This window comes from Bos indicus x Bos taurus, chromosome 3, assembly GCF_003369695.1.
Source record: "Bos indicus x Bos taurus breed Angus x Brahman F1 hybrid chromosome 3, Bos_hybrid_MaternalHap_v2.0, whole genome shotgun sequence".
NCBI classification, from domain to species: Eukaryota; Metazoa; Chordata; class Mammalia; order Artiodactyla; family Bovidae; genus Bos; species Bos indicus x Bos taurus.
In genome coordinates, this window is record NC_040078.1 from 6918270 (window position 1) to 6926083 (window position 7814).

General features: G+C 45.0%; 1 pseudogene across 1 annotated transcript; it reads right to left on the reverse strand.

Annotated features, from left to right (window-relative positions):
* Window positions 1–6137: 6137 nt before the first annotated feature.
* LOC113883526 lies at window positions 6138–7709 on the reverse strand (annotated as a pseudogene). Its single transcript, XR_003508669.1, has one exon. The product of XR_003508669.1 is annotated as a steroidogenic acute regulatory protein, mitochondrial pseudogene (transcript).
* Window positions 7710–7814: the final 105 nt, after the last annotated feature.

Below are 7814 nucleotides of genomic sequence, written 5' to 3' on the forward strand. Positions count from 1 at the left end.
GCAACCCTTCTCCGCGACACGTCAGCTCCCTGAGCGCTGGCGACACAGAGGACGCGGGGAGGAGCGCCGGGAGAGGAGGGGCGGGGCCTCCGCGTCACTCATCCTCCGGCCCAATGGGGACGGGGCGGGGGTCCTGCCAGCAAGCGGCCCCGCCCCCCAGGGCCCTGAGGCCAGGAGGGGCGTCCTTTGCGTCCGATGGAGGGGGCGAGGCCGGAGGCCCGCGAAGGTATACTGCTCAGGTTCTAAGCGCCATGACTTCACCGCGTTGTCCCTCGAGGGCACCTCCCGTGGCTCCTAGTCAGCCCAGTGGCCCCGCGGCTCGGGGCGTTTCCCCTCTTTCCCGAAATGGACCGCAGAGTTAGTCCGGGAGCTGTGTCATCGGGTGGCTGATTTCCGACCGCCCACACGGAGGATTGCGAAAGCGCGTTGGCCAACGCAATCGAAAGCGCGGAACACCAGGGGCGGGCCTGGCGTGTCCTCTGACCTGGGGCTGCTGTTTCGTCTTGAGTTGGCCAGATAGGCCTGAGAGTTGGCCAGATACGCAGGGCCCTGACCGTCTTTTCTGTTTTATCGTGGTTTACGTCCCAAGCACGTGAAGCAGGCCCATTTACTTTTGCATAAATAAGCACACAGACACAAATAGAAAATGCAAGCCAATGTATTAGGTAGCCCGAGGAAATGAAAAGCGCGCCATTGAAACCGAGCCCACACATCAGCTTTGTGTGAGTGGTCTTAACCTCCCTGGGCCTCCGTATATGACAGGAAAATGGTCTTTGGGCTGGCTGACCTCCAAGGCCCTCCAAGGCAAGGCAACTGTTTATAATTGGGTGCGTACCATATATCTTTGTGTGGATATGCCCTGCAGATAATATGCTTGGCATATAAAAGCTGTGTTTAGTGTAGCACAGCTTTTGCAAGAAGTCCAATATGTTGAAATATCAAAACATCTAGATTTAACGAAACACCTGACAGACATTCAGCTACTTAGGTGCCTTTCTTCTGCCTTCCTGAGTGAAAATGCCTTTTAATTTTATCAATTTCAAAATTATCCACTGCATTAAGTAACAGAAAAATCTATACCAGATAAGTACTGCTGGTAGTAATACATTCAGGAGGTTGAATATTCTATAGTTCATCATCCCAGAATGTCATCCATTTGTTTGAAAGATTTATAGTATAGTAGTTATGAACATGACATCTACAGACAGAATTCCAACTTCTTTGTTGCTTGGAATCTTTGGCAAGTTGATTAACTCTTACTCATCAGTTTTCTTATCTATAAAATATGGACAATAATAAAAATGCCCCTTAAGGTTGTTGTGAGAACTAAATCAGTCAATACAGTAACAGAATGTAGAACAGAGTAAACACTAAATAAATTGTAATTGTTTCTATATGAGTGAGCATGCTGTCAGGCCCTGGAAACCTTGATATACTTCTCATCATTTGGAAAACCTTCCATTGTTTGGATCCCTGATACTATAAAGAACATTTCTCTTAAACCTTTCATAACTAAGAACAAAATTGCTCCCATTAATGTTTATAATAGTTCATTTTAAATACTTGAGTTGGGACTAGTTCTACCTTTTCTTTTTTTAAATAAATGAACTCTTTACTGATGACTTTTCTCTTTATTTATTCATTCATCTAAAATTAATAGAATGCCTATAATACTCCAGACACTATTATAGTCTTGTTTAAAGATATTTTTCTTTTAAAAAATATTTATTTTTATTTATTTGTTTGGCTGCCCTTGGTTCTGGTTGGGCATGCAGAATCTTTCATTGCAGCATGCAGCATCTTTTTGAAAAATTTTGGCTTTGCTGGGTCTTCGTTGTGGTGCAAGGGCTCTTCATTGGTTCATGAGGGCTTCTCTTGTTGCAGAACAGAGGCTCTAGAGCTTGAGGGCTCACTACTTGAGGCATGCAGGTTTCTCTCTAGTTGTCCTGCAGCACGTAGGATCTGAGTTCCCCAACCAGGTATTGAACCCACATCCCCTGCATTGGAAGGTGGATCCTTAACCACTGGATCACCAAAGAAGCCCTATAAAGTGTTTATCTTTTAATTTTTACCATACTCATGTGAGCTAATTACAAATATGGAAAGGGAGTGAGGCTAGAATAACCTCTTAAGATTGGAATTGAAGTTAGCATGAACTCATGATTATTCATCCAAATACAGAAATTGGCATAAATACATGTGCATATGTGGTAGAACTGTATATTTGGGGAGGGGGGTGAACTATCAGTTAGTGGATTTGGGTAACAGGTATATGAAACTTTATACTGCTCAACAATTTCTTCATAAGGCTGAAATTACATACAAATTTTAAAGTTCAAAAAATTAGAATACAACTAATGCTGGGTCGTCATTGTCAGTCCAAAAGAAAATCTTTATCCCATGGCACACTCAACCCTGGAAGAAAGGATCGAGGGTGAGAGACTCCATCACAAGCCCTCCTCCACCGGGTTGGAAAGCCACATCACTTGGGAAGCTATAAATGCCACCCAGTGCTGTTTTGCGTGGCAGTCGTGCTCCCCTGGGACAAGAATAATGCTAGGAAAGTGTTTTTCTCTAATTCTCAACCTTCCAGTTGAAAACAGTGAGGCTTAGATGAGGAGTGTGAGAACATGTTGTGCAGAGTGGGAAATGGCCTAGAACCCCTTTTATTTGCCTGGCCCTGAGGTTGAACTATTCTCTTAAGAACAGACTGACACATTTTTTTCAGCATTCAATCAAGAACAAACAGGTGCTTATTCAGAATATGTTTATTAGGTAGTTCTGTGCGGGTCCTTGTAATGGAAACCATGGGGAATCAAAAGCTAGGGTGGCTGGGTCTCCAGGGAATATATAGTGCAAAAGTAAGCATGGGGGAGAGATTCCTTTTCCAGGACAGGGGCCGTAAGTGCCACGGGGAATGCACACATGAAGGATTTCAGAGCTCAGAGGAGGGAGAGAATAAAAAAATGAAGACATTTCTTAAAAGGACATGCATTCAATAGAGTTTTAGAGAGAGCTAGGAGGTGAGACAGAGAAGGCAATGGCAACCCACTCCAGTACTCTTGCCTGGAAAATTCCATGGACGGAGGAGCCTGGTAGGCTGCAGTCCATGGGGTCGCGAAGAGTCGGACATGACTGAGAGACTTCCCTTCCATATTTCACTTTCCTGCATTGGAGAAGGAAATGGCAACCCATTCCAGTGTTCTTTCCTGGAGAATCCCAGGGATGGCGGAGGCTGGTGGGCTGCCATCTATGGGGTCAGACAGAGTTGGACACAACTGAAGCGACTTAGCAGCAGCAGCAGCAGCAGGAGGTGAGAAGCCTCACTCTCTACGAAGGCTACCCCTAGGTTTTCAGCCTAGGCTGAAGATGAAATGGTTATTTGTGTTCATACTGGCAACACCTGATGCCTCCTCAGCAGAAGAAACCAAGGGATTTGTACTCAGAGAAGTTAGCAGGCAAGAGATCTACATAGAAAATGGTACTAAGCAAACTGTGAAATCAGAAGAGGGGTGTTTTAAATGGGCTATTATCACACACATTCAAAAATTCAGAAGTCAAAAGAAGGTCTTATGTTTTGTCTTTCAGGGACAATGGGATTTTGGTGACTATGGAGTGCTTTTTTTCTAAATTTACTAAAGTGAAAATTGACATTTAAGAGAATATATATTTTTAATTTTAGAAAAGCAGATATGTTACTTAATAACTAAAGAGGCTATTTGCCTGCTTGTTTTTCCCTGCAATCGTGTCAGATATGTGCCAGCCTGTCCATACTTCCTTTTGTTGTACAGTGAGTGAGGACCCATGCAGACTTTTCAGACAGTAGGCTGGTATTAGCAAGCATACACCAGAGTCCTCCCTTCACTGTCCTGAACGTGATGGCCTCAGCAAGGCTGTTGAACAACTAAAAGGACCAAGGTTACTTCCCAGCAGTTGATCAGCACTAGGAGCCTCTGGCTTAGCTCAAGGCTCAGTTTGAAGACAAGCCTGAGCATATCGTTAGATCACTATTTCCAAGAGGTAAACAAATGAGCAGTGGAGGAGTTAGGGCTCTAACTTTCCTGTTGACAGTTTCCTAGGACTTGAACACTTCATTCTCACTTGGAATCATCCTGACTTAGCTCATCACTCCTCCCACTCTCTAAATTTTCTGTAGTTCAGGGTGTGTTTTGAAATATTATGAAATAACGAATACACCCTGTTAAACTTTTTTTTTTTTTAACTCAAAGTACAGCCCCTCTAAACTGACTATAATCTAGGAATAAATAACAGAAAGAAATGAACCTGGATAGAGTAGATGAGAGTGTTGGTATGTAATACTTACAGAGATACACAGCCTCAGGACTCCAAATTGAGTAGGCTGTTGTGGTGTGGGAGAATGGAGTTTAAATTCCCTTCCAGTGCTGTTAGCCAGAGATTGTCTGGTCCATCTCCCTTAATTCATAGAAAAGGAAACAATGAGACCTCCCTGGCAGTCCACTGGAAGACTCCATGCTTCCACCACAAGGGGCACAGGTTCAATCCCTGGTCAGGGAACTAAGACCCTGCGTGCCATGTGGCACAGCTAAAAAAATGAATTAATTAATTAATTAATAAATCCCCCCTAGAGTTAAGAACCAGAACCAGTATTAGAAGCCTATCACTGTATAATAGGGGTTTGCTGGATTTAATGAATGGAAAAATTATCCAATTACTAAAAACATCAATCACCATAAAAAATGTTTGGAGTATCTCTTCAAGCCAAATGGCTCTCTGCCATTCTGAGTGGTCAATTTAATGCCCACTCTTGGAAGGCCACTTGACTGGGATATTTCTAATGCACAGTGGGGCTGTCCCCAGGGGAAATTCCACAGAAACTTAGCCTAGAATGGCATCTGGCCAGCACCAAAACCAGAACTGTAACATATTTTGTTCTAAACCTGTCTCACCACCTATCTGGTCACTGTTTTTTTTTTTTTTCACTGACAACTCATTTTATTCCAATGAAAAACAAGTGAGAAAAGATCTCCCCAGGCCCCTCAAAGACACAGTAGCATAGTTTGGAAAAGGCAAACATGGTGTGTGTTGAAAGCCCATTTCTCACTGTCAGCCTGTTCTCAAAACCAGAGCATGTGTTGCTGTACACACCTTTCAACAAGCAACCCTTTCTCTTAGCTGGGAGTGGAGAATTCTGTTCTTGAAATACTTCCACAGTTACTCCTTCTCACTCTGAAGCTTCCAGGCTGGAAAAACATAATTTCATCTATGCCAAAAATAGACTAATAAGAAACAATAAATATTAATATATACCTGTGTCAGTTGTACAGTCTCAATGCCTCAATAAATACCAGCATTTCTGCTACTGCTAATTTGTTTAATTAGCTAGCCTGACATTCCACATGGTGTAAATCATCAATGCTGTTAGCACTGGAATGGAAACACTTCAAGTGATAATGGTTGGGTTTTCATCCTGCATATGTATTTTAGCCAGATAACCCCATCTCAACTTAGATGTTTAGAGCACCAATTCTCAGACCTTGGAAAGGGATTTTGCTCTCATGCTATCACACCTTCTTCCAGCCATCTCCTCCAAGATAGTAAGACGTTGACCTGTTAAAGCAGAGAAATTGCAGCCCTGAGTCAAGCTAAGAGGACAGAATAGACTCCAGACTAAAGATTCAGTTCCTATTTCAGATCTAAAGCAACTAATGGGAAAGTAGTAAAATTTGCTTTTTGATTTTCTCAGTAATACCATTCAGTCCCTTGCTTTTGATTCTATCCTTTTAGGTAAATAAAAATCTTCAGTCAAAATCTTCATCTTCCAACGCCCATTAATCAGCTACCAGCTATAGAGTTCTTGTAAGAACTGATTTAGTCTTGTGCGTATTTTCCAAATTAAAATTTTATGAAAGATTCCAGTAACAGATCCTACATAATTGAAATTCTTAAGTCCCCTGGAGTTTTTCCTTTGAATGAAGTAAGAAATTTAGTTTAATTAAAATCTTTATCCACGGCTCCTTTAGTATGAGCTTGCCATTTATTAGCATGGATTTTTAAAGAGTAGAATTTTAAATCGGGTACAGACTAACTGAAAGTTTTTATGTTAGTTACAATTCTTTATTCTGACTCCTGTCATGGAAGAAGTATGGGAATCAGTATAACAGTTCTGTATTTTTTCCGTAAGGTCACTTGAACTAGAGTTCTAGAAGCCGTCTGCTGTGGGAGTTGCTTACTCTTTGGTGCAGCTGTCCACCCACTTGGTAGAGGAGCAGAGGGTTGTGGGAGGCCCTGTGCAAGACCTCGGTCTGCACACATTGCCCGCAGACCTCTTGACCTCCTCAAGCTTGACAACCTGATCCTTGGGTTCTGCACCCTCTGCACCCTGCATTCCTTAACTTGTAGCATTATCAAGATATTTTTAGGTAGACGCTGTCAGGACCCAGGAAAAAAAAGTTTCACAAATGTTTTGAGACCCTTATGCTTCATTTTACAGCTCATCAGTGAATGAAGTTAGAAGAGCCTTGTCCGAATTCTCTTGGTACTAAAATGCTGCTGTAGTAGCTGAGCTGTAGTATCTTATTGAAAACGTGCCACCACCTTGTCCCACTGTCCTCAGATGAGATCTTTAACAGACTTGGAGGCTTCTAGCAGGGGCCTCCTCGTGAGCCCTCAAACCCATTCAGCCGGGAGCTGGTGGAGCCGCAAGTTGGCCTTCAACACCTGGCTTCAAGAGCAGGGCAGGACTCCAGGCGCTTGCGCAGGTGATTGGCAAAATCCACCTGGGTCTGCGAGAGGACCTGGTTGATGATGGTCTTCGGCAGCCATCCCTTGAGGTCAATGCTGAGCAGCCAGGTGAGTTTGGTCCTTGAGGGACTTCCAGCCAAGGGGCGGAGCACCATGCAGGTGGGGCCGTGCTCAGCTCTGATGACACCCTTCTGCTGGGGCATCTCCTCATAGAGTGTGGCCATGCCAGCCAGCACACACATGGAGCCCCGGCGCTTGGTACAGCCTACGCTCACAAAGTCTCGGGGCCCCACGAGGTTTCCTGCCGCCTCTGCAGCCAACTCATGAGTGATGACCGTGTCTTTTCCAATCTTCTGCAGGACCTTGATCTCCTTGACATTGGGATTCCACTCGCCCATGGCCTCCATGCGCTCCACAAGCTCTTCATAAAGCCTCTCCATGGGCTGGTGCACCACCACCTCCAACCGGAACACCTTGCCCACGTCAGGGATCACTTTACTCAGCACCTCGTCCCCATTGGCCTGCCGGCTCTCCTTCTTCCAGCCCTCCTGGTCTTTGAGGATGCCCAGGGCCCTTTGCATGGCCTCCTCTCCCTGCTGGATATAGACCAGCTCTTGGTCGCTGTAGAGAGGGTCTTCCAGCTGAGAACCTAGGAGAGAGCCGCGACGCCGAACCTGGTTAATCCACGCAGCTGGGGCCGGGCCCCCTAGGGCCCTCCGGTTGAGCTCCTGGCCGATGGCCAGCACAGCCTGCTGCTGCAGCCCCTTCATGCTGCGCACGTGTCTGTAGGAGCTTCCGGCACACAGCTTAAACGTCGCGAGAAGCATCTTTCCGGGCAGTAGGGGCAAGTGTGGAGTCTGGCGGGGATGCTGAGGGCTCCTGCTGTGGCCTCTGGTCCCGGAGGATGGCTGCTCCTGTGCTTCCTCAGCCTGACAGGGTTGTGGCCTCGGGCCCTGCAGCTGCGAGGTCATTGTTTTTTTATGCCTCTCAACTCAGTGTAAATGACAAACACAAAGGACAGTATTATTCTTTTTGGAGGTATCTCCTAGTCACCTGTTCTTTCCTTATGAACCTACTATAGCTGAAATTTA